Genomic DNA, 5,589 nt, shown 5'->3' with positions numbered 1-5,589 from the left:
GTTGGCCTTCCCGGCAAGCTCCTCTTGCCGGGGCCTTGGCTCTTCCCGGCAAGATCCTTTTGCCGGGGCCTTGGTTGGCCTTCCCGGCAAGCTCCTCTTGCCGGGGCCTTGGTTGGCCCTCCCGGCAAGCTCCTCTTGCCGGGGCCTTGGTTTGTGTACTTTGTTCTTGAATGGTCTTCAAGGGAACCACGGAGGGTCTTGGCGGTCACCCGGCAAGCCTTGCCGCGGGGTGCTGCAACTGCCCGTGCATGAGTTCGGGATACTAGGGTACCCCTACTCTAGTACACCGACAGATGGTCCCTTCGATCAAAAGTGATCAGGCAGGAGGACCATGGGTTGAACTTTGGGGCGACTGGCTCCATCGCGTATACGTCCCGTAGCGCATGCTTCCGCTCCCGCTTGGGAATGTGGGTTGCGTATATCATGTTCACCGTCCGCACTTGTGGGGGAAAGCCCTTCTGTCCATTGTTGTTCGGCGGTTTGGGCTCCTCGTTGTCGCTGTGCAGCCCCTTGTCTCTGTTTTTGGCCCTTAACTTGCCTGCCTGCTTGAACACCCAACAATCCATGTTAGTGTGATTGTCTGGCCTTACGGGGGTGCCATGTATCTGGCACAAGCAATCGAGTATTCGGTCCAAACTGGACGGGCCCTGAGTATTCTTTTTGAATGGCTTTTTCCGCTGACCGGATTACCGAACAGGTCGTCCGAAGTATGGAGTCCTGAAAGTAAGAAAAAATTAAAAAAATAATCCGGCAGCCCCTAGTACGTTTTAAGCCGTATTTTGGGCGTGCCGTTATTGTGCCCCTTCCCCTGTGCCCATGGTATTTCAAGGGCGTAGTTATGTACGCGAGGTACTAGTTTCGTTATGTTGCAAAAGCTGGGGTTGGGGACGCATTGCTACGCTTGCTCAGAGTGTGCCAGGCGGTCCTTCTGTAGGTTACTCCGGGCGCGCTTGGCAGTGTCTGGCTTTTTAATGGCTGGACTGGAGAATTGCCTGAGAAGGCTACTTTGTACCTCCGCTGTGAGAGCCGCCGTATGCTCCTCTGTACGGATGGAGTGTTCGGTGTTTCTGTTGATCGTAATTACTCCTCGAGGGCCTGGCATCTTGAACTTGAGATATGCGTAGTGCGGCACCGCATTGAACTTTACGAATGCGGTTCGTCCGAGCAGGGCGTGATAGCCACTGCGAAACGGGACTATATCGAAGATTAACTCTTCGCTTCGGAAATAGTCCGGGGATCCGAAGACCACGTCAAGTGTTACTGAGCCTGTACAGTTGGCTTCTACACCTGGTATGATGCCTTTAAAGGTTGTTCTTGTGGGCTTAATCCTTGAGGGATCTATGCCCATTTTCCGCACTGTATCCTGATAGAGCAGGTTCAGGCTACTGCCTCCGTCCATGAGGACTCTTGTGAGGTGAAATCCGTCGATGATTGGGTCGAGAACCAATGCGGCGAAGCCTCCATGACGGATGCTAGTGGGATGGTCCCTTCGATCAAAAGTGATCGGGCAGGAGGACCATGGGTTGAACTTTGGGGCGACTGGCTCCATCGCGTATACGTCCCGTAGCGCACGCTTCTGCTCCCGCTTGCGAATGTGGGTTGCGTATATCATGTTCACCGTCCGCACTTGTGGGGGAAAGCCCTTCTGTCCATTGTTGTTCGGTGGTTTGGGCTCCTCGTCGTCGCTGTGCAGCCCCTTGTCTCTGTTTTTGGCCCTTAACTTGCCTACCTGCTTGAACACCCAACAATCCATGTTAGTGTGATTGCCTGGCCTTACGGGGGTGCCATGTATCTGGCACAAGCGATCGAGTATTCGGTCCAAACTGGACGGGCCCTGAGTATTCTTTTTGAATGGCTTTTTCCGCTGACCGGATTTATAGCCTTTGAATCCGGCATTGACTGCCGTGTCTTCATTGCTGTCGCTGTTAACGCAGCGTTTTTGCTTATTCTGACGTGTCCTGCCACTTTTTTCCTTGATATCCGAATTACCAGGGTTCTTTGATAAGTTGTTACTGCGAGTTAGCCAGCTGTCTTCTCCCGTGCAAAAGCGGGTCATGAGTGTCGTGAGGGCTCCCATGGATTTCGGCTTTTCCTGTCCCAGCTGCCGGGCAAGCCACTCGTCGCGGATGTTATGCTTGAAGGCTGCTAGGGCCTCTGCGTCCGGATAGTCGACTATCTGGTTTTTATTTGTTAGGAACTGTGTCCAGAATTGTCTGGCCGATTCTTCTGGCTGCTGAATTATGTGGCTTAAGTCGTCGGCATCCGGCGGTCGCACGTAAGTGCCCTGGAAGTTGTCGAGGAATGTGGCTTCCAGGTCCTCCCAAGAACCAATTGAGTCTACTGGCAAGTTGTTAAGCCAATGTCGGGCCGGTCCTTTAAGTTTGAGCGGGAGGTATTTGATGGCGTGTAGATCGTCGCCGCGTGCCATGTGGATGTGAAGGAGATAATCCTCGATCCATACCGCCGGATCTCTTGTGCCATCATATGATTCGATGTTTACGGGTTTGAAACCCTCTAGGATTTTATGATCCATTACTTCATTCGTGAAGCATAGTGGGTGTGTGGCGCCTCTGTATCGGGCTATATCACGACGCAGCTCAGAAGAGCTGTGTCTGTTGTGTTCGGCCCGGCCGGATTTGTTGTATCCGGAGTGAAGATCATTGTCACATGCCGTAGGGCGCCTGCGCGATCCGTAGATCGATCTTGTTTGTCTTGCCTTATCCTCCAGTATGTCTCGCAGGTCGGGTGCATTTTCCCGTGCCTTAGTTGAGCGGCGTCGGGGCATGGCTTGGGTGGAGGGCCGAGAGGCCTCTCTGTCGCGGCCGCGAGGTGGCCGGTCTGCCATGTCATGCGCTGGTGATGTAGGTGCTTCCTCCTCTGATCGGGGTAGCGGCCTGCGCTTCGGGTAACTCTTGGAGGGGCGTTCGAGTTCATACTCTTCAGCCGCAAGGACTTCAGTCCATCTGTCAGCTAGCAAATCTTGGGCAGCTCTAAGCTGTTGCTGCTTTTTCTTGAGGCTGCTTGCCGTGGCTAAAAGCCTGCGTTTAAAACGCTCTTGTTCAGCGGGGTCTGATGCTATGACGAATTCGCTGTCATCGAGGCTTGCCTCGTCTTCGGAGGGAGGCGTACAGTTATCATCCTCGACCTCTCGGTCTGCCGCTCTCTCATGAGGGCTGGCTTCTCCATCTTCCTGTGCTGAATCTTGCTGAGGTGGGTGTTCTTCGGCGCTATCCGGGGTAGTATTACCACCCGTGCCGGAATCACCGTTTTTGCTTTGGCGGGATTTAGAGCGGTGCCGCTGACGCTGGCGCTTTGGCTGTTTCTTGGGGGCGTCATCCCCCACTGTTCCATCGCCATCTCCATCTTTTGGGGTGTCCACCATATATATGTCATATGACGAGGTGGCCTTCCAGCGCCCTACAAGTGCTAGTTCCTGTTCGTCTCCTATATCGTCGTCTATGCCGTCGATGTCTTCGGAGCCGAAGTCAAGCATGTCGGTTAAATCGTCGACAGTGGCTACAAAGTGGGTGGCGGGTGGGCTCTAAATTTCCTCACCGTCCATATCCCACCCTCGCTGACCGTAGTCCGGCCAGGGCTCTCCTGATAAAGAGAGAGACTTAAGAGAATTCAGGATGTCGCCAAAAGGCGAATGTTGAAAGATGTCTGCGGCGGTGAACTCCATTATCGGCGCCCAATCAGATTCGATTGGCAGGGGCGCGGGGGGTTCGGAGTTCGGATCCTTGGAGCCACGGGTTATGCAGAGTGCAGGGCTAGCGTTTGGCTCGAACGCTTTTGGGATCGCAACCCCTGAGGTGACGTCCAACCGCTCATCCTCAATTGGCCCAGTAAGCTCCGAATCAATGGTCGGAACCGGTGCGTGTGCAGCCTCAAAAGCGCTGTTCGGCGGCAGAGCTATATCATGCCCATCGAGACAGTGCGGCGTGCTTGGCTGTGGCTCGAATCCGTCGAAGGTCAAGTCCCCGCAGATGTCAGCCATGTAGTTTAGGCTTCCAAACCTGACCTGTTGGCCAGGGGCGTATCTTTCGATCTGCTCAAGGTGGCTAAGCGAATCGGCCCGCAGTGCGAAGCCGCCGAAGACGAAGATCTGTCCGGGGAGAAAAGTCTCAACTTGGACTGCATCGTTCTTGATGATTGAAGGAGCCATCGGGCCTAAAGGCGACGACACAGAGGAACTCTCAATGAAAGCACCAATGTCAGTGTCAAAACCGGCGGATCTCGGGTAGGGTGTCCCGAACTGTGTGTCTAGGCCAGATGGTAACAGGAGGCAGGGAACACTTTGTTTTACCCAGGTTCGGGCCCTCTCGATGGAGGTAATACCCTACTCCTGCTTGATTAATATTGATTATATGGGTAGTACAAGAGTAGATCTACCACGAGATCAAGGAGGCTAAACCCTAGAAGCTAGCCTATGGTATGATTGTCGTGTATGGAGTTGATTCTGTCCTACGGACTACAACCCTCTGGTTTATATAGACACCGGATAGGGTTAGGGTTACACAGAGTCGGTTACAATGGTAGGAGATCTTGAATATCCGCATCGCCAAGCTTGCCTTTCACGCCAAGGAAAGTCCCATCCGGACACGGGACGAAGTCTTCAATCTTGTATTTTCATAGTCCAGGAGTCCGGCTGAAGGTATAGTCTGGCTACCCGAACACCCCTAATCCCGGACTCCCTCAACTGGCGTAGGGCCTCCCATAAATATTCCAATCTTCTTGATCATATCGTCATTCTTCCCCACTAATACTGCGATTTCCTCTTCATAATCTTCACGTGTAGCCTTGAGTTCTTCCTCCAGTTCCTTGATTCTTGTCCTTGCATTCTTCAGGTCTATCATGTCGGCGCACATCTGGTTCTCCTGACGTCGAATGTGCTGGTTTAACTCCTGGATAAAAGATGCAATTGATCTATCCTTTCTGGTGCTGATCATCTCCCAGTGCTCATCTTGGCGCCCACAAATCTGGTAGATAGTATCCTTGAGATCATTGCGGTAGACTTATCCAATGCGTCCCATGGCGATGTGAGCTGCCATGCTCTCTCCTAGACTCCAAGTTGGTGCATCAAAGGAAAACTCTATGGGCTCGGTGACTGGCATGAACGTCCTTCCTGGAACATGAACTTGAATCATCCAGCGCTCTTCTTCAGGTAAAGTGGCGTTGTAGGTTCCGGTGAAGCTTGGTACTCCTATGTTCAGATATCTAGTGACTTCTTTCAAGTGACGTCCAAAGGTTGTATCTTCATCCGGTTGCATGAACTTGTTCCTTGCATCCGCCATCCTAAAGAGTAGAAAAGATGAGAGGTCAGAAGAGAAGAGAGTGAGTAGTGATCTAGGTCTTTAGCTTAGTGGTCGTGTCCTATAGTCAGCGTGTGCTCTGATACCATCTTGTAGCGACCAGACCTCAAACGGTCCAATCTCTGTGCTCCGGTGTCATCCCTGGATCAGTAATGCTGACACCACACAGTACTTGAAGGGTTTATAATAGAGTAGCAATCACACACTTATTACATCGAGTGTCTCAATAGAGAACTTATTACAATAAATATGGCTTAAGGCCATCTAATAACGATAA

This window comes from Triticum aestivum, chromosome 5A (assembly GCF_018294505.1).
Source record: "Triticum aestivum cultivar Chinese Spring chromosome 5A, IWGSC CS RefSeq v2.1, whole genome shotgun sequence".
Lineage (NCBI taxonomy): Eukaryota > Viridiplantae > Streptophyta > Magnoliopsida > Poales > Poaceae > Triticum > Triticum aestivum.
The sequence above is the reverse complement of the archived record's forward strand: the minus strand, read 5'-3'. Positions refer to the sequence as shown.